Source organism: Lissotriton helveticus, chromosome 10 (assembly GCF_964261635.1).
Source record: "Lissotriton helveticus chromosome 10, aLisHel1.1, whole genome shotgun sequence".
NCBI classification, from domain to species: domain Eukaryota; kingdom Metazoa; phylum Chordata; class Amphibia; order Caudata; family Salamandridae; genus Lissotriton; species Lissotriton helveticus.
The window spans coordinates 745527544-745550070 of NC_136071.1; positions in this window are offsets into that span (position 1 = coordinate 745527544).

Here is a 22527-nt window from a genome sequence, read left to right on the forward strand (position 1 = left end):
CCGGAGGCGTCCGGTTGGGGCCCGTGGGGGTACCCAAGGACCCCTCTTTCCATCCATTCACAATGTGGCAGGCGCCATGGGGTATTCACCACTGGGTGCAAGATTTTCCCCAACCACCCCTTTGTCAATGGGAGCCTGTGTTCTCATTCTGAACACAGGCTCCCATTGAATTCAATGCGAGTCCGACCGGACACTGTTGGGAAGCATCGTAATCAGTCGGTCGGACTTGCAGAACCCAATTCGGTCGGAACCCAATTCCAAGACTGATTCGGTCAGAACAGTTTCCGAACGACATCGTAATTGGCACCCTAGAAGGGAGATCCTTGGTGACTTACAATATTTCAAATATACAGCAAAGTTATTCCTTATGTGCCACACAAGTGAAGATCAATGAGGTACCAAGTAACACTAGATAGATAGATAGATAGATGGATGGATGGATGGATGGATGGATGGATGGATGGATGGATGGATGGATGGATGGATAGATAGATAGATAGATAGATAGATAGATAGATAGATAGATAGATAGATAGATAGATAGATAGATAGATAGATAGATAGATAGATAGATAGATAGATAGATAGATAGATAGATAGATAGATAGATAGATAGATAGATTTTCTAGATAGATAGACAGACAGGCAGGCAGGCGGATGGATGGGTGGATAGATCTGCGTACATGCTACATTTTTGGGTATTTTACTGCATAAAACAGAGTGGTTTAAAAACTTTTATCTCATATTGACCATGAAATGTGGAAAATATTTCACAGTTGGTTGTAAATATCGATTTCATGCCAACCATCCTATGTCAACAGAGCCATTTAAATATCATCTCAGTTAAAAGTATGCTTAGTGCAGTGTGTTCATTATTCCCTTTCCATGGCAAGAGAATTAAGAAATTCTTTGAGAAAACACAGTTAAAGGGATGTTGTGGTATGATTGTAATACCATTAGGACCTCTGAAATTTGCTAGTTCTGGTACACTTCGAGAACAATAACAAACGACGTCAGCGATGACATCTCAAACCACATATTGAGTGACATCACTCATAACAACATATTCGACGTCACCATTGACATCACCGGGGGAGCTAGTTATGGTTCTTGTAACATACCGGAATTCATGAGTTTTAAGGGATTACATTTGAATGGTAGCATCCCTTCAAATGCAGTTTCTTAAGTTAAAATATAGAAGTGTAGTTGTATAGATTGTTAATATGTAACGCGTTTCGTTTTAATCTGATTAAACATGCGGCCGCCCTTACATATGTCAGTGACGCTACTCTTGAAGAAGAATTGTGCAGAGCATTTTAAGAATGTAAATACTGAAAGAAGAAATACATTACTTCTTTCTTCCCACAATTGCATTGATATATCATGGCTCTGACGTCGTTAGAGAAAAAAGCAAGGTTCCATAGATTTGGCACTTTCCTCTATTGTGAGCGCATTCATGCTTTTAAGACTGTGTCGCATAAGCTCCCCCGGCTATGCGTCATGCAAAATAAATTTGATCGTGTGAAGCTGAGTTATGGTTCCCACTGAATATATGATTCTTGTTCCAATGTTATTAATGCTTTCATGAGATCCGAAACAATATGTTAACATAGTTGCTGCTCTTATATTAAATAATGCATTTCAGCTGTTGGTGTACAAAGAAATATTTCTATCTCTTTTTTCCTTTCCCGTGCCATTTGAATGCATGGTTTATGACGTTACCAGCATCCATTCTTCAAAATGTTTTCTTGTACTACCCTTATCCCGCTAATATATTACACTTTTGATTTTGAGCGTATGAATAACAATAGTGATTTGGGATATACCGATTTATAGTATCTCCTTACCTGCATCTACTTACTCAATAATGTTCAACTATGTACGTGGCAAGCATATTATTTAGTTTCACTCTTCATTTTGTTATTTAACTGCTTTCTATTGTTTTACAACTCAAACAGTTTTCTGTTTTATTTTCCTGTACGTGAATTTTATTCATGCTCATAGTGATTTTAACACTACTATATTTTATTTTGTAATCGTTTTCCATTCTATCTCACTATTCATACCTGGCTCATTTATGTTTTTCTGTTGGCCTGCTTTGCGTATGTTCTCATATTTTGGATATACGATTAAAATTGGGGGCCAGATATGGAATTACAGACCCATTCTAACGCTTGAATTCCCTTTCTCCACATGCATTTGACACACATATTTTGACGGATCTACAGCTGATAGGTGTCTTCCCCCTTTTAATGCTTTCGGTTTTCATTACTTGTGGTCTGCGGATGTTTGGTTGGGTTAACAGTATCATAGCTGCCAGGTTTCCCAGGTCCAAGCGTTATGAGCTACTCCAGTCCAGTTTTTTTCTTGTAGTGCTGGTTTAATAATAGAACAAAAAAACACTGTGGGGCTTATTTACAAGCCCCATGTGTCGCAGGTGCGTTACCTTTTGTGACGCAGCAGCGGCACATTTTCCTGCCCCATATTTACAAGGACAGGTAAAGCCAACCTCTGTTGCTTTTCCTGTTCTTGTAAATATGGCCCCTTTACACGCAGCACTTTGTGTGAAAGGAGTGTTCCATGGGGATTGCTGTGGGTGGAGCTTTGCCTCTGAGCCTCCGGTTGTGGGTGCAGGGGGTGAGGTTCTTCACTTCTCTATCGTAACTTCCCCCCATTTTACCTTGGGCGGATCCTTGATCTACAGGCCCCCGGGTCAGGCCACTCACTTCCTGGACTCCCTAGCAGAATATATAGTGCCGCGGGCCTTAGGCTTTCCTAAGTTTCTTTTGGTCGGCGACCTAAATATTCATATGGATGTTCCTGACTCGCCTGATGCCCGCAGGCTTGGTGAAATTTTCGAGCTCGCTCAGCTTAAACAATGGGTGACCGCTCCGACGCATTAGGGTGGTCATCTGCTTGATCTGGTGTGCTCCAATTTCCCTATTCAGTCTGTGGTCACTGAAAAAACAACCTGGTCCGACCATGATCTGGTTAGGTTTATGTGGGAGATGGAGGAGTCTAGTCCTCCACCTCTTATATGTTATTCCCAAAAAATTAACCTACCTGTGTTCAGACAGGCTCTGTCTAAAACCCGTCCAAATTCTAGGACAATTTTGGACGATGCGGTTGGTGAGTTTAATGAGTGGATACGGCAGGCGGCTGCTGTCTCCACTAAGCAAACCACGCTGGCCAGAGCTAGACGCGCTCCTTCTCAACCTTGGTTCTCCCCTGAACTGAGGGAAATGAAGCTGGGGTGCAAAAAATTTGAACGAGCGTGGAGACGTGCATATAGCTCTGAGGCTAAATCCGCCCTACGGCTTGCCCAAAAAGATTATTATGCAGCCATCAAGGTAGCTAAGGGGAACTATTATGCGGGGCGAATTGCCAAGGCAGATAACAATGGCAGGGAGATCTTTGCCATTGTTAAAAGCTTTGTTGCACCTGTCGCTGAGGCTGTTTCCCTTTTGCCCTCGGCGCAATGGTGCGAAGAGCTGTCAACTTTTTTTTCTACTAAAATAGCAAGGATCCAGCAGGACCTTTTAGCTGCTCTTCCCAGTGACAGCTCTGCAGATGGCCCACACCCCTCTTTCTGCCCATGCTCTGGACAGCAACTTACTAACTTTGTGCAGATTGCGGAGGATGCTGTTCTCCCCCTCCTTCAGTCCCTAAAATCTGGCTCTCCAACTGACCCGTGTCCGGCCCGGGTGCTTTCGAAAGTGGCGGATACAGTCTGTGCTGAGACCACGCGGATAGTGAACCTCTCCCTGGTTGCGGGCGAGGTTCCTCCTGTCTGGAAACGGGCCAAACTTCTGCCACTCTTGAAGAAACCTGGACTGGACGTGGCGACTCCCGGGAATTATCGCCCGATTTCCCTTCTACCGGCACTTACTAAAATTTGTGAGAAGGTAGTACTTCAACAATTGGAGAGCTTTGTTGAAACCTCTAACGCCCTCCATCCCGCCCAATCGGGCTTCAGGGCTGCTTACAGCACCGAGACGGCCCTGGTGGAGATGACCGAGGCTATCCGGGACTGTTTAGACGGAGGTGGCAGAGCGGTCCTAATTTTATTGGACCTCTCTGCCGCGTTCGATACCGTCCCTCATGAGCTCCTCCTCGGCCGGCTGTCGGCTATAGGCATTGGGGGGGTTGTCCTAGATTGGCTGTCCTCTTTTTTATCTGATAGGACCCAGCAGGTCTGGCTGCCTCCCCATGCCTCTGAGCCCAAACCTCTGCTCACAGGTGTCCCGCAGGGGTCAACTCTTAGCCCCTTACTGTTCAATGTTTACATCACTCCCCTGGTTTATCTAGCGGAACAGTTTGGGGCTAAGATCATAGGGTATGCTGACGATACCCAACTGCTGTTCACCTGGCCTGATGCCGATCTGGATACATCTGCGGTCCACCTGTGTTTGTCCTCTGTATTTCGCTGGTTAACGCAGGCCCAGCTGAAGTGTAACGAGGACAAATCGGAGGTGCTCTTTTATGGCTCTTTTCCCCCCTCGTTCAGGAGCTCATTGTGGCCCTCTAACATTCCTGGCCTGAAGGAGATGGGGAGACCTGCCAAAAATCTTGGCATCTGGTTCGCAGAGGACCTTAGATTTGAGCATCATATTAAAAAGCTTACAGGCACCTGCTTTGCCACCTTGAGAATGCTTCGCAAATTCTTCCCCCTGCTCCCCAGGGATGCGAGGGAGTCGGTTGCTCGGGCGCTCATATTGGCTAGGTTGGATTATGCCAATGCACTGTTTAGTGGCATTCCTGCCTATCTGGTGCAGCGCCTGCAAATTATTCAGAATGCGGCTGTCCGTCTAATATTTAACATACCTAGATGGAAGAGCGTTCGCGCGGAGATGCGCACGCTCCATTGGCTTCCTGTTAGACAGCGTATTGTGTTTAAATCTCTGGTGCTGGCGTTTCGGGCAACTCATGATCAAGGCCCCCTGTATCTGAGAAAGAGATTTACCAGCTATGCCCCTGCACGTACCTTGAGATCTTCTACTCTGTTTAAATTGTCCCTTCCACGCTTTAAACGTGCCAGACTTGGTGGCCAGTCGATTTCTGTGATTGTGGCCCGGGCCTGGAACGCTCTCCCTTTCCATCTGCGTTCCATGCCAACAGTGGCTGCAAAACACCTGAAAACTCACCTTTTCAAGAGTACAATATGATGTGTTTTTCTTTCTCTGTGTTTTGCTGCCTGTTTTTTTCCCTCTTTCGCGCCAGGATACTCCCCAGTAATGGAGCGCGTTATAAAATGGTTTAATACTAATACTAATACTAATACACCCATGGAACCTGACACATTTGAAGATTTACGAGAAACCATAAACCTGGAAATGCGTGTGAATGCTACGCCTCCCCAAGGGAGGCATAGAGAGGTGCAAGGAGGAAAAATGTATTCATTTATTTTTGTTTTTTTCCTCTTTCTGTGCGTGCTGCATTCTGTAGCACACATAGAACGATGAATTCACCACCGGTGATTGTTTATGTTCCTTCACATAAACAATTATTTAGAAAAACAATGTTTTACAAGTTCTATGTGTGCTAATGTAGCACACATAGAAGTTGTAAAATGCCCTTTCAGATTGTTTATATGCAGGAAAGGTTCTCTTCCTGCACATAAACAATCATCCCTGTGATGCAGGCATCCTTACACAGTGCCTGCGTCAGCACATGGCAGCCATTGTGCGCCAGTGCAAGGTAGTGCACAGGGATGTGACATATTATTGCAAATATTTTATTATTAATTAAATTTATATTGCGCACAGCTACCCTAACAGGGTTTCCCAGCGCAGGTAGATGGAGTACTGTAACTGAGTAACCAGACGACTCATTATTGAGAAAAGAGCCAGGTCTTAAGGAACCTGAGATAACACTGTTCCTGCTTCATAGAACAAGGAAGAGAATTCCATAGTCTGGGTCCAAGGAACGCAAAAGAACGACCACCCATTCTAGATAGTCTACAACTAGATGTTACCAAGTTGCCCTGAGTGGCTGAGCGTAAAGGACGGGAAGGGACATAGGGATGGACAATCTCCTTAAGATAAAGAGGGGCAGACCCTTGGTTCATTTTAAAAGTAAGACACAGTGTCTTAAATTTAATCTGACTCTCAATGCGGAGCCAGTGTAAATCCCGCAATACCGGAGAGATGGATGATCTCCTAGGGTTATAACATACCAGACGAGCTGTGGAATTCTGGACTACCTGGAGTTTCTTCAGCATCTCCTGATTTCCTCCAAGGTACAATACGTTCCCATAGTCCAGGTGTGAGGCAATTAACGCCTGGACCACCGTTCTTTTCGTGAAGTCAGGGAGCATCCAGATAATCTTTCGTAGCCATCTTAGAATAGTAAAACATGTGGAAGCAACACTAACCACCTGTTGCCGCATTGAGAGGGTGTTATCAAGGATAAATCCCAGGTTACAGACTTTTTCAACCGGTTGAAAAAAAAAAGTATGTCACATCCCTGTTCTTTAAAAGTGCCACAGAGTGGTGCAGCCTAAGGGCTTGTGGTGTCACGCTGCAGCCCTTTCTTGTATATGAGGCCCAGAATTCAAAGAAAAAATTAGACTGGAGCAGCTCATCATGCATGGACCTGCGATATTTGGCAGGGATGTATCTTGCTCTTGATGGAGCGAGATTCAGAAATGTTTTTCATTTCAACTCGTGAAGTCACACTTCTATAATAAGAAATAATAAGGCTAACCATTGTGCTGTATGTGTATTAATCCAACCTAGTTTTAAGTTACATACACGAGAAATTACATAAAGGGCTACTAACATGTGTGCTCATAAACGTGCATTATGTTGCATTTCCTTGTTTGTAAAAATTAATAAATTAATCGTGTCTATTGTTGTGTCATAATTAATTGCAGCTGTTTAGAATAAATGGCATGTGCTTATTTTGCTTCCCTGTCTATGTGGTGTCACTCTATTCTTATAGGTGCATAAAGAATCCTGCTGGATTAACAGAAGAATGGTAGATATAAAATGCTGCTTTATTTGTATGCTTACAGCTAGGTAATTTAGACTAATGGGTTAATCATTAGAAATGGAGGGTGGCAACAGAATGAACTGTATTACTCGCATTAATTATTCTTTTGTGTTTGTTTATATGCTAGTTTTTGAAAAAGCTTTGGGCCTAGTGAAAACTCACGTTTACTAATAATCTGCTTGGAGCCAGAGAGAGTCCATGTTGGCAACAGCTTTCTCCTGCCTGAAAAAAAGTTTGTCGTGCTGAGCTGACAATCCCTTAGTCGAGCAAGGCCAAGGCCAGGAACCGGCAAGAGGGCCTGAAACAACTACGTATCCGAGGAAGCTAAAACTTTCCTTGTATCAAATGTTGCAAACTGGAGGAAGCTGCGTGGTTTGAAAAGTTAGAGACAATGGTCTCTAAGAACGTGACGGAACTGTGATTCTAAAATGTGGTGACACGTCGCCTGTCACTTTTGGACCAATGGGACTCCGATTTCAGCAGAAAAATATAAATTTTCTTAGATTAGCTTAGCGTAGAAAGGTATAAAAACTCTTGCCCCGTGGAAAAGTTACGCTTCTCTTTGCGGACCTTTTGATGAGGGTGTCGTGCAGATGAACTTTCCTTGGAGCACGTAAGAGACCTCAAAGACTTTATTCTTTAATTCTTTAATTCTTTATTATAGTTAGCATTAGTTAGGTACTTAGGTTTTGAGAATGCCAAACTGATAATTTCCATTTGCAAATAATATTTTGATTCATAATAAAACTGTCATAACCATTTGCAATGATTCAAATAAAAATGCTTTAATAAAATTTCTAATACATTTTCCAAATGAGTAGCTAATAAAAATTTTACTTTGGAAAACAAGCTGGTCTTGGTATTTCATGAGTTTAGGTTACCATTAGCTAGCTTTATCGCCACAGTGGCTTAATTAATTAGTAGGGTTTGTAAAGTATGATGAATTCATTTACCGCGGTTGTATATAAATTTATATAATTTGTGAATAGGTTAATTAGGTCACATGATTCAGTTGGTAAAAATATGTCATGTTAGATTTATGGGCCTTGTGATTAATTACTGATTGATGGTGTATATTGTGGAGTTGGGTAGCGTAGCTTATGACATATTTCCTATAGCCCGCTGGATCAATTTCCTGGTAGCAGACTTGACGGTTGCTATGGTAACCGACATGCTACATGGTAGTTGCATAGGATCGATGTTTAACATATGTTGAGTTCGTTCACTTTTGTGACGTGTAGTCGAAAGGTTTTTTCCTGCAGTGTGAAAAATCCTAGTTGTACCGGTACAGAGTAGTGTGGCGAGAGTGGAGTCACACAGTACATTTGATCTGTTTCAAGAATAGTGGTATCGTCGTATATCACAAGTGTTGTCGTCGTTCAGCACGTGTTAGGGATATAGGTGTGTTAGATGGAGTATATGTATAGTGAGGATTGTCTATGAAATCGAAGCTTTGAGTATAGGGACAATGTGCCCGTTCTAAAACTCTCTGTGGGAAAAGTAATAGAATTTATTCGAGCTTGAGTGAAGGGTAAGATAACGTCGTTTATTTTACTGACGATTCATGTTATCATTGGTGGGTTAGAGTCCTGCCAGGATTTCATGTGTGTATGGTTAAGGATACTTTCCGCTTGAAAGTGCGTAAATGGTTTTGTAATTTCGTTCGAGTCAAACTTTGAATTGCTACTTTATGAGCATTCAGAGAGAAGCGCGTTCGTTATTACTTGTGTGAAGGGTACAGTAAAAGTTTACTTTATCGGCAAATGTATATTCTGTGAGAGTAGCGTCGTCTATTCCACGCAAAGAATTTCTTGTATGTCTGTAAACACTATCGCTTTATTTAGAGAAACAGACAAATGATTTGTTCTTTTTGTTGTTGTTAATCGAATTTCATAGAGAAAAGCGTCTTTAAAATGGTGCTGTGAAAAGTTTTTGTGAAGGAGAGGTGAGCGCTGAGAGTGAGACGCGAGAAACCGCAGCGGCTGTGTACGTCACACTGTCCGCGCAGTGATTGGGTACTATACGTCACAAGCTGTACTCTGATTGGCTCACGTGACTTTGTTGAGCTGAACGCTGATTGGCTTTTGTGGGAAGCTCTGTTTTTACTGGTCGAGCAGGGTGGTGACGTAACTCGAACCTGATTGGCTTGTTGGTGTGTTTCGCGCACGGATTGGCTGGTGTTACGGAACAACCAGGAAACATTTACGATCATTTCTGATTAAGCGGATTTGATTTAAAAATGACTTATTATTATAAACATGTTGAGAAAAAGACTTCGATACTTAAAAAATTTTAAAATTTTATTTCACCGGACAAGAAAATACAGACGCGAGGTGGTAAATTACTTCATTAATACAAGACACCTGCAGCGTATATGGAAGGTGAATATAGTTATCATACTGTTCTGTGGTTTGATGTTTGGAAGCATTACACAAAGGATGACGGCGTATTGGCTTGGCCGGATGATGGTTCATTTAATGTTAAAGTTTTAAGAAATTTAAGAGAAAAAATGTTAGCTCTTGTACCGAAGCCCAGACCAACACAATTTGAAGCTTTAGTTGAATGGGAGGATGAGATGTTTCAACTTCAGAAAGAAGCAGGTGGTATAAAAAGACCTCCAAAAATACTGAGTTACCGACGGGAAATGCATGAAGATAGAATGCGTATGTGGAGACAGGGAGATATGTGCGATGGTCTCTATTTAATTAGGGAAATGGTTTTAGGGTCTCCAGGTGAAAAGAGAACTGAAAAGAAAAATAACACAGTTGTAGAAAATGAATCAGAAGACGCAGTCTTAGAAGAAATTTATACAACAAATAATAAAAATGCCCCTTTGAGACAGCCTCGTTCATGGTCCACTCCAATGGTTTCTACTGGAACCACTCCTAGTGCACCTCCAATAAATGATTCCCCAAAATTGTACCCAAATAATTCTGAATCTTTTGGAACTCCAGAACAGTTTGAGACAAGAACGAATTCTAGTGCTTTTATTGAAAATAGAAGTTTTCCAATGGAAAGGGAAGCCCCTAGAAATTTAATGAGAACTGACAGAAATGAGGAAGTTGCAAATACTTCAGAATACTTGCGATCAAAAGAAGAATTAATTCGGCAGATAACTAAAAGCATGGAAGCAGTGACAGTTCCAGTAACGATTGGTCCTGTTCAGCCTGTCTTCGATCAAAAAGAAATTAAACAGCCAGGTTTAACAATTCCATTAAATGCAGAAATTCAAAAAGTAGCTGAAAAATTTTATTCAGATTTATCTGAAATACATCTTGAAAAATCAAGAATGCCTGACTTGACTTTTAATCAAGGTTCTTTTAACCAGACACCAATGGGTGCAGAGTCAGATGCTGATTCTCTTGAGAAAACTGAGTCAAATCCTAAACTGGATGTTGCAAAATTAAAAGCAGATTTGGAAGAATTAATAATTGGCACAATCCGTCCTGACAGTTTAAAATTCTATCGAGATGATGAACTCCTGTTCATCAGTAAAAGCATTCAATGGAAAACAAAAAATAAATACGATTAATTGGAAGAACTGGCAGCAGAATTAGAAATTGATTTGAGCAAACAGAAAAACCTGGGTAAGCACTACAGATTAGACTTTACAGAGAAGGACATTGGGAACTTTAATACAGGAGGGAGAATTACACACATAAAAGAATTGATTGTTTACATCAAGAAATTGGGGGACCTGAGTAAATGGAGAGTGAAATGGACCAAAAAGAGGGAAGATGAAAGGTTGGATAAGTTGGATCAACTGTCTAAACAGTTTCCAATGAGAGAAATTGCAGGTGGAGGGTATGTACATGTACCATGGACAAGACAGGACATTCTGCTCTTTACTAATGATTTCCCTCGACTGAGAGAAAAGCCTGTGGAATGGTACCGACAGGTAGACAGGTTTATTAAAGTTTCAAAAGTTCTGTGGATTGATCTGGATGGATTTTTCGACATTGTCGTCCCATCAGATCTTTGGACAGAATGCAAAATTGCTGTGAGTTGGCCAAAAGCTGAACCAGATCGAATTAAAGAGACAGGTGCTCCAGCACCAGAGGTCATGGATTTTTATAACAAAGTGATTTACTGGTTGAAAAAGAAAATTGCCCCAAAGGAAGTTGATTGGGTTAAAATAGACAGAACAAATCAGGAACCGAAAGAATCAGTTCATTCATTTTATGTAAGGTTATTACTGGTTTTTAAACAATACAGTAGCTATGAAAAATTAGATGAAAAGGACATGAGCCATTTTATTTACAGATTTGTCTATGGTCTTAGACCAGAAATTGGAGAAATGATCAGGAATAATATTGTCGGATGGCAATCAAACTCAGTTGATGATATTTTGAGGAAGGCAAAATACTGCAGTGATGAGTTGGAGGCCAAGCAAAAGAAGTTAAAAGAAAAAGCAATGTGGGCACAGGTGAAGGTGGCTGAGCAACAGATTGCAAGCCTTGACAATAAGAATGGAAACTTCGCACAGAACCAGAATCAGGGTCGGGGAAAATTTTTAAATAATTTTAATAATTTTAACAAGCCAAAGTTTAATGCAAAAATTGAAGAATTAAAACAAAAGTTACCTTGTTTTAATTGCGGCGAGATAGGCCATTGGAACAACGAGTGTAAAAATCCACCCCGAAATTTTAAAAATACATCATTAAACCCACAGATGCAGAATGACGTTGATCTGCAACAACAGCTGCAGCTACAGCGTCAGCTAAATGACCTGAGTCTTCAGCGACGGCTACAACAGCAGTTGACACAACAGCAGAATCAGATTCTACTTGCTCCTTTTCCTAGTTGTGGGGGAGGTCAGAAATACAATCCAGATATTGGATTCAGCGGAGGTGAACAGGTAATAAGAGCTCAAAGGCAAAATTTGCAAAATGCGACAGGACAATTTTTGTTAACAGGAAACCAAGGAAGCGATTCTGATGACTGCTTCTGACGGTGCCCGAGAGAGGGGGAAGAGTGTGTCATTGGAGCCACTCTTGAGGTTGACCAGTCTGGTCCATTTGTAAATGGAAAGGTGAATGATGTAGAAATCACTTTTCTTGTGGACACTGGTGCTACCCGTTCTACTGTTAGATCAGTGGAAATTGAAAACCTACCTCTCTCTGGGGATACCATCCAAGTAGTCGGAGTAAGTAATCAGCAAATGAGAACCGACCTTACTGAACCTGTGAATGTGGAAATCGGTGGTTTTAAAGACAAGCACAGATTTGTAGTTTGTAACAGTAGTCCTGTTAATTTGTTAGGGAGAGATATATTGTGCAAAATGAATTGCAGAATATATTGCTCGCCTGACGGAATTGAATTGCAAACCATGGAGGAAGATGGGTTGTACAGAATGACTATGCTAATGGTTGAGGCAGAAGAAACGAGATTGTTTCCTTCCTTTGACAAAGAAAATTTACCAGAGGAACTGAAAAAGACAGTTAAATCTGAAATGTGGGATTTGACTGGAAACGAAATGGGTCTGATGAGGCATGTCGATCCAGTAAAAATCACAGTAAAGCAGAGATTAGAATTTCCAAACATTCCTCAGTACAAAATGAAAGCAGAAACAATTGAGGGTGTTATTCCTGTAATTGAAAAATTCATTAAGCAAGGTGTTTTAAAAGAAATTGTGAGCAGTCCTTGTAACTCACCGATTATGGGGATCAAAAAGCCAAACGGAACATATAGGATTGTTCAGGATTTGAGAAAGATTAACCAAATTGTTGTTCCTTGTTGCCCAGTTGTTCCAAACCCAGCTGTCATTCTTTACCAGATTCCGCATGATGCAGAATGGTATACTGTCATTGATCTTTGCAATGCGTTCTTTACTGTTCCATTGCATCCAGAGAGCAAGGAAATCTTTGCTTTTCGGTTCCAGAGTAGGACCCTCGCATGGTGCAGAATCCCTCAAGGGTATACAGAGAGTCCTTCTATCTTTAATGAGTTATTGAAGAGATCATTGGAAGATTTGAATCTACCTGGCAGATCGACATTAGTCCAGTACATTGACGATCTGTTGGTTGCAGCAAAAACAAGAGAAAACTGTGTAACAGATACAATAACTCTTTTGAATCATCTGGCAGATGAGGGACATAAAGTGTCTCCTGCAAAGTTGCAGTTTTGTAAACAAGAGGTGAAATACCTTGGTCATAGAATTGCAAAAGGAATGAGACAGGTGACAATTGAGAGAATTAAAATGATTCAGGGAATGCTACCTCCAAGAACACAGAGACAGGTGAGAATGTTTTTGGGAATGGTTGGTTACTGTCGACAATGGATCAGTGGATTTTCAGTAATTGCGAAGCCACTGCAGAGATTGACAAAATCAGATGTAAAAAATCCAATTGTACTTACTGACATTGAATTGGAAGCTTTTGAAAAACTAAAAAGAAGCCTATGTGAAGCTCCAGCTCTGGGCATGCCAGATTACGAGAAAGGTTTTGAGCTGTATTGCAGTGAAAGGGAAGGATGTGCCTTGTCTGTGTTAATTCAGAGACATGGAAACATGAGAAAACCTATTGACTATTTCTCAGCAGTTCTTGATCCAGTTGCAAAAGCCTTACCAGGTTGCTTAAAAGCAGTTGCAGCAACAAGTGTTAGTCTTGAGCAGAGTGAAGGAATCATAATGGGATTTCCTGTAAAAGTCTATGTTCCCCACTCAGTTGAAATTCTCCTTACAAGGAGTAGAACGCAGCACCTGACAAGCAACAGGTTGACAAAATATGAAAAAATTATTCTGGGATCAGATAATGTGTCAATACCAAGGTGTGTGAATTTAAATCCTTCCACACTGTTACCTGACACTGAGAATATTGATGAAAATGATGTGGAGCATGAGTGCTTGGATGTCATGGAATACTGTACCAAGCCAAGGCAGGACATTAAAGATGTACCGTTGCCTAAATCAGATTATGTCTACTTTGTGGATGGCTCCTGTCTGAGATCAGAGGGAGGTGTTTTGAGAGCAGCATACTCAGTCTGCACAGTAGCAGATGTTGAAGAAGCATCATGTCTTGAAGGAATTCGTTCAGCACAGGTGGCTGAGTTAATTGCTTTAATTTGTGCATGTGAATTGGCAAAAGATTTGAGAGTCACCATAATTACGGATAGCCAGTATGGGTACGGAGTTGTGCATGATTATGGACAGCTCTGGTCTCAGAGAGGCTACATGACATCAGCAGGTTCCCCAATAAGAAATGCAGAATTTATCAAAAGATTAATTGATGGCATACAGCTGCCAAAAGAGATTGCTGTAGTAAAATGTGCAGCACACAGAAAATGTGAAGATTTTATCACCAGAGGCAATGCTTATGCGGATGAAATCGCAAAGTATTGTGCAAGGAATAATTATGCACTCAATCGGGAGAAAAACAAAGAATTTGGTTCAAGTTCACTGATGCTAACATCTGTTGTTGAGACATGGCAGGAAATCAGGGATTTGCAAAATGAAGCTGATGATGAAGAGAAAAACACATGGTTGAAAGCAGAATGTAGACAGCGAGATGAAGATTGGAGTTTGGACTTACAAAGATGGCAGGGTAGTTTTACCAAATTGCATGATTGCTGACATGGCCAGAATGTATCATGGCCCTGGTCATATTGGAAGAGATTCTATGATTAGGCTTTTCAAAGAAACCTGGTTCAATACCAAGTTTAGAACGATTGCAGAGTCTCTCTGCCAAAGGTGTTTGACTTGCCAGCAAATGAACCCAAACAGGAAATCAGGTGTGGGAACGGGAATCATAGGTCGGGAAGGTGGTCCTTTCACCAGACTACAAATGGATTTCATTGAAATGCCTAGACACAACTGTTTGAAGTATGTTTTAGTGGTTGTGTGTTTGTTTTCAAGGTGGGTAGAAGCATTTCCTACACGTCACAGTGATTCAATTACAGTGGCAAAGTTACTTCTGCGAGAAATAATCCCTAGGTACGGTTTCCCTGTCACTATTGAGAGTGATGGAGGAGGACATTTTGATAACAAACTGATGAAATTGATCTGTGAAGCATTACACATTGAGCAGAAGATACATTGTGCATACAGACCAGAGGCATCTGGGGTAGTTGAGCAGATTAATGGAACTATCAAAAATAGAATTGGAAAAATGTGTCTTGATACAGGCATAAAGTGGACAGATGCTCTTCCACTTGTTCTGATGACTTTAAGAAGTACACCAGATAAAAAGACAGGTCTGAGTCCTCATGAAATTCTTATGGGCAGAGTCATGAGACAAGCTTTTGTACCAGTGGGAAAACTGTTAAGTATTAATGACAGTGCGATTTTGGAGTATTGCAAAAAGCTGTCTGACGTAGTGACTTCTGTGTCTAATCAGGTGGGAACTGAAGTACAATCAAAAGACAAAGTGCAGACACATGATCTGAGACCTGGAGACTGGGTCAGAACAAAAGTTCATCGAAGAAGAAACTGCTTGGTCCCGAGGTGGCAGAAACCAAGGCAGGTGATTCTCGTGACAACAAATACAGTGAAGTGTAGAGGATTGAAAAGGTGGATTCATCCCAGTCACACTATTCCAATACCTACACCTGAAAACTCTGACGTGGAAAGTGAGACAACAGATGATTCAGATTCTGAAGAAGAAGCTGAAAGAAATCCAGATTCTGAAGATCGACAGAGAGGTCGACATCTGGAAAAACCATCTGTGAATGGAGATTTGATTGGAAAAGACTTGAAGATTATTGAAATAGATTCTGAAGTTGAGGATAATCTGCTAGACAAAGAATCAGCAGAAGAATCAAACAAGGAAACAGGTGAAGTAAAAGAACCTGATCAAGATAAAAGAAAAGAAAAAGAAACAACAGAAGAGTCTGATCAAGTTCAGAAGCAAGACCAGGAGAGTATCGAAAAGCAGAAAACAAGCTCTGAAAGCAGGAACAAGAAGTCCGGAACTGGGAAGTTAAAGGCGATTGAAGAAGTAGAGGAAGACGAATTGCCGAGTACCAGCGATGGGAGAAAGAGTGCTGTTCCTAACGGAGTGAGACTGCCGATTAGAGAAGATCCTGAGATAAGAATTGAAATTTCTGACAGTGACTCTGGAGAGAGTGATGAAGAGTGTCAGACGGAAAGAGTGAAGAAAAGATCGTGGAAAACAGAATCTAATGTGTCTGAGCCAAAAAGACAAATTCTGAGAAAAGGAGAGACCTGGCCAACTGAAAACGGAGGGTTGAGAGTCAGGTTAATAAAGAGATCGAAAGAGCAGGTGAACGAAATCACTAGTCAGGAGGATCCTGAAAGGAAAGCAGAAAAGGAAAGAAAATAGTGGTGACTAGAAAGACAAAGAGAGTTTTGAGGCCAAACCAAAAATATAAATCTCCTGAATGGGCATATCTGATTATACCACCTGTAATTGAGATAAACAGTAGTAGTCAGGAAGAAATTGAGGACAATAGTGACAACGATTGAAGTACTAACCTGTTAGAATTTAGGATTGAGTTTAGGTTTATGTTCTTGGCGTAAGGCTGAAGAAATTGTGTTAGGTGACACAAGGTCGAAGAAATTGTATTTAGTTGGAGAATAACTTGTGACGCAAGGTCGAAGAAAAATTGTTAGAGGGCTTAAAAAAAAATTAAAAAAATTAAAAAGGGGGTGTTAGGTTTTAGAAATTTTTTAAAATGTTGTTTTCTCTTTTTTGTAAATAAGGCTAAAAAAAAATGCCTTTTGTTTTGACGCGTGGTACTTCAAAATGTTCCATTTTCAAAAAATGCTGTAAGATGACTCTGATATGTATGCTCATATTAATTCTGCTCTGGTTAGTTTTAGCTGTCATCTTTCCTTTCGGGATCGATAAGGAGAGGTACAAGGTCAATATGACAAGCAAAGCTTCAGTTAGTCAAGACAAACATAGTGCAACACACAAAGCTAACAAGGTTATTGATCACAGACTAGATGTTCATCAGGATAGGTCTGTTGGTGATTTTTCAAGCAATACATTTTCGAGGCTTTTGGGAGAATATGTTAAGGTTATGAGTGTCAAAGATTGCTATATCTGTGTAAAGTTGCCTGCTTCTGTCTCTGAGGGAGTGACATACAATATGCTTCCTCTTACTTATGGCATAACCTGTAGTGTGATAGCTAGTCTATTTTACCAAACTGGTCGCTTGGAGTACTATTATTCAAATTATGACGAGATCTTTGCTAACTTGAAAATAGAAAATGCTTTAAATAAACATAAAAAAGCCAAACAGATGAGGGAATTCTTTTTAGTTACTAACGAACTCACTTATGAGTACGCCTACAGAAACAATTTAACCTGCAAATTGAGAGCTGAGGAAAAGACTTTCCTGAACCTTGTTGAGGAGGGAAGGGCGATTTATAAAAGAAATGAGATGGTCAAACAGACTGTAGAAAGGAAGCGACCCTTACCTCAGCAGGGCGGCGTGCCATCCCAACATCCTTAGGTCACGAACCAAGCCATGGCGCGTCCCTGTCAACCCGGACTCCTCCCCTCTCTCTCTCTCTGCAGGAACCCGTGACGGACCTCGCAGGACCGGAAGCAGTTCCCCTTGACCCCGGAAGCTCACCGCTGGAAGACAGAAAAGACGGCGAACAGGAAGAGAAGACGTTCCGAGCAGCAGACCCGTGGCAGGAGGACGCAAGCGAAGAACCGGAGACCGAGAGCGAAGGAAAGGAGAAGACCCGTAGCGAGGACGAGGAAGACGACGTCTGGTCTGAAGACAGGTGGAGTCCTCAGGAGGTTGCTGGAGAGCAGCCGTAACTCACAGGAGAGTTACGGCGGGGCATGTGAGTACAGCGTCTCCGTGTCCCCTCTGTTTATAGTTGTAAATAGTGTTATAGTCAAAGCACCTGAAAAATCACCGCCTCACTGTATATATCTGAGTGCACCGTTAGCTGTAAAAAGACCCCTGTGCCCCTCCTCACATAATCACCTTCTTCCCTCCCCCTTTTCTGACTCTCTCCCTCACGGCCCTCCCCTCCGTCCTACCCTCACTGTCCGTCTTCAGGTCATACACATCCCCGGTGTCGGTGGCAGAGCTCTAATCGTCCAAAGTTCCAGGACTAACGACCCTGTTCTCTCTCTTTTCATACCTCCGAGGGACACCAGGACAACACAGGACTTGAGCACCCGCATCCTACCAGGAACTCCTTCCGACGACGTCACTCCCGGGGAAGACTGCAAACCCACCGGCCGACCTGTGCTCCTGGCATTTCGTACCCTTTGTGTCCCTGAAAATAAATACTGTGAATCATTGCACACTTCATCCGGCCTCCTCGCCTGTTATTCCGGTCCGCCCGAACCCCCTTCCCCACACTTGGTGTCAGAAGTGGGATTATCCGGAGGAATGGAGGAGGCTGTTAAGAAACTGGCGGAAAGCCAAGAGGTCCTGGGTAAAATGATGGAGCAGTTCCTGAAGACAGCTGAGGATGATCTCGGACAACTACACGACGTCCTAAAGGGCCAGGGCACAGCCATCGGATGTCTCACAGATGTCATGGGACAACAGAGACCGGTCACTTCGCTGCCCTCCATAGTACTACAGAAGTACGTACCGGGCGAAGACCCAGACTTCTTTTTTACGAACTTCGAACGCCTAGCCCAAGCTGCCGCATGGCCTGCAGATCGTTGGGGCCATTATCTGGGTCCGCTGTTAACCGGGGAACTCCAAGCAGCCTATCAGCAGGCGAACGTACAAGGGCAAACCCCTTATCAGGACATAAAGACATGCATTCTGGAGCGTCTGGGGATAGACGACGAAGCATACAGGGTTCGTCTAAGACAAGTGCGGGAAGGACGCCAGGAGACACCCCGGGCGTTGTCGTTCCGTATTCAGGACTTAACAAATCGGTGGCTGAAGCCTGCAACGGCCTCGAAGGAGGATATCCTCTCTAAGATCTACCTAGAGCAGTTCTTAGCCTCTCTTCACCCGGCTACCCAAAGATGGGTACGACAGCACGCCCGTCTAACGCTAGAGAGTGCCGTCGAGATAGCCAGCGCCTACAGCAGGGCACAAGACTTCAACAAAAGTAAGGAGGAACACCCTTCCCGGGCCACATCTGGTAGTCACCTCCGGCCCCAAAGACCTTCCGTACCCAAGAAGCCCGATCCTGTTCCCTTGGTGCATTATCCAGTACCCCATCGACCGATACATCCAGGACCACAGTGCTACCATTGTGGTGGGTACGGACATATAGCCCGCACATGCCCGCAGAAGGAGGAACCCATGGACATTGGATATGTTCGGAACTATGTATGTCTCACCAACGAAGCTGCTCCTCCCCCGTACAGGTGTCCGGTGAGAATAGACGGACACCAAGTGATGGTCCTGGCTGATTCTGGATGTAGACAGAGCGTCCTACGGCCCCAGGAATTGCCCACCCCTGTCGGCCCCGTGACCGGCACGGTGGCTATTAAATGTGTGCATGGGGATACGAAGAGTTATCCAACAGCCAGAGTACGAGTACAAGATCCTGCCAATGAAGGAAGTTTGCTAACAGTCGGCCTGGTGCCCGATTTGCCAGAACAAGTCATCCTGGGCAGTGACTATAGTGGTCTTCCCCGCCTTCTTCAGGAAACCACTGACTCCCTGGAAAAGTGGTGGGCAGAAGCCCCGTTTTCCCAAAACCCTGCCTCGTTGGGGCCTCCTCCTAAAGCCCCCAAAACCAAGAGCCAAAGGAGGAAAGAAAGAAGGAACTACACCATGGCCTACCCTGTTCAAGTGGACACCTATCCTGGGGAAACCGATAGAGAGTTCCGCGCAGCCCAGCAAGAGGACCCTAATTTACAGGACGCCTGGGGGCGCGCTTTGGATAACGAGGACCCTCTACAAGTAGGTCATTATTTCTTCAAAAAGAATGGGCTCCTGTACAGGAAGGGAGGGCCCCAGCAAAACCCCCAATTGATCATTCCCAAACTCTTCCGGGACAAGGTACTGTTTCTTGCTCACAGTCACTTACTGGGTGGTCATTTCAGTGACGAAAAAACGGGACAAACGATCCTGGAGAGGTTCTATTGGCCTGGGGTGTACGGACAAATAAAAAGATATTGCCGAGAGTGTCCGGTGTGCCAGAAGAACAGTCGTTATAGACCTCCTAGAGTTCCGTTGCAACCGCTCCCTCTCATTGACATACCCTTTAGTAGAGTAGGGATGGACCTCATAGGACCCCTGCTTCCCTCTAGAGGTGGTCATAGATATGCTCTGGTCTTGGTGGACTACGCCACCCGCTTCCCTGAAGCTGTCCCACTACGCCAACCCACCACGCAGAACATCGCGAAGGCCCTCATTTCCATTTTTTCCCGGGTTGGATTTCCCCGGGAGATCCTAACGGATCAGGGGACCCCTTTTGTTTCCTCCCTTATGCGGCAAGTCTGTTCCTATCTAGGTATCAAACAAATAAGGACCTCCGCCTACCACCCCCAAACCGACGGGCTAGTGGAACGCTACAACGCCACCCTGAAAACCACCCTCAAGAAACTGTTGGGTCTAGAGAGTAAGATATGGGAAGAGATGCTTCCCCTGGCGCTATTTGCGATCCGGTGTAAAGTCCAAAGCAGCACCGGGTACTCCCCTTATGAGCTCCTGTATGGGCGGGCACCACGCACACTGTTGGACATGGCTCGGGAGCCGTGGGAAGCAGAACCAGACCGTACCAGACCCTTGCCTGAATACGTGGACAACCTGAAGACCCACTTAGGGCAGATACGGGAGATAGTGAGACAGAATATGGTAATCGCCCAAACCACCCAAAAACGCCAGTATGACAAAAGAACCAAACCCCGTTCCTTTGTCCCCGGGGACCTAGTACTGCTACTTATACCATCTTCAGACCACAAGCTACTAGGGCAGTGGCAGGGCCCATTTTCCGTCTTACGACCAGTAACCCCTGTCACGTATGAGATCGAGACCGACGTTACTCGAGGTCTAACCCAGATATACCACGTGAACCTCCTAAAAAAATGGGAGGGACCCCGTCCCGTCCTCACGGCAACGCGAACACAAAATCCCCTCTCATTTGATGTTTGTATCGACTCGCATTTACCGGAACAAAACAAAGAGGACCTCAGACGGTCCTTAAGCCCCCTACAAACGAGTTTCTCCTCTCTCCCAGGTCACGCCACCATCGTTGAACATGCCATACCCACGGAGCCAGGCAAAACAGTGAGACAAAGGCCCTATCGGATCCCTGAAGCCCACCGACTTGTCATCAAAGAAGAGACGGATGTGATGTTAAGGATGGGCATCATAGAACCGTCCATCAGCAGCTGGAATTCGCCCATCGTCCTGGTCCCCAAACCTGATGGCTCGACCCGGTTCTGTATAGACTTCAGGGAGGTGAATAAGGTCTCTAGCTTCTACACCTATCCCCTACCTCGAGTGGAGGAGATGGTCGAGCGCATAGGCAAGGCCACATACATAAGCACCCTTGACTTGTGCAAGGGTTATTGGCAAATCCCACTTAAAGAATAAGATAAAAAGAAAAACGCGTTTTCAACCCCTGAAGGCCTGTTCCAGTTCAAGGTTATGCCCTTCGGGCTCCACGGAGCCCCGGCTACCTTTCAAAGGGCAATGAACCTGGTACTACGGCCCCATTTCCAATATGCCGGTGCCTACCTAGATGACATCGTCATCTACAGTGATAACTGGGGACAGCACCTAGACCACTTACAGGCTGTCATAACGTCACTTAGGAATCATGGTTTTACCATTAACCCCGCTAAGACCACCCTAGCCGCCCAAAGCGTGAAATATCTGGGATACCTGTTGGGGGAAGGGGTTATCAGACCCCAGGACAATAAGATAAAAGCCATCCAGGCCATAGCCTTTCCTCGCACAAAGAAAGAACTCCGTGCCTTCCTCGGCCTGTTGGGTTATTATAGGAGATTTATCCCCAATTTGTCCCAGACTGCAGCCCCGTTGACTGACCTGTTGAAAAAAGCCACCAGAACCGAAAAGTCTCTACAACATCCTTCTTCCCTGTTGCAACAGGCGTTTCACCAGCTCAAACACTCTTTAATCTCCGAACCTGTACTCCTGAGCCCTGACTTCACACAGCCCTTCATCTTACAGACGGATGCCTCAGATCAGGGTTTGGGTGCAGTCCTTTCACAGAAGGACCCAAAAGGGGCGGAACGACCCATCCTCTACCTTAGCCGAAAGCTCTTTCCTCGTGAGATGAATTACGCAGTTGTTGAGAAAGAGGCCCTGGCAATCAAGTGGGCAGTAGAGAGTCTTAGGTATTATCTTGAAGGGCGAGAATTCATCCTGTACACTGACCATGCCCCACTGGAGTGGATGGCCCGCAACCGGGGCCACAACGACCGAGTACTCCGTTGGTTCCTATCCTTGCAACCCTTTCGATTCAAGACACTCCATCGGAAAGGGACAGAACAGGGTAACGCGGACTACCTCTCCCGTTATCTGCATACCTCCACCCCTACAAGAAAGACTGCTAGGAAAAGGGGATGTAGAAAGGAAGCGACCCTTACCTCGGCAGGGCGGCATGCCATCCCCACATCTTTAGGTCATGAACCAAGCCATGGCGCGTCCCTGTCATCCCGG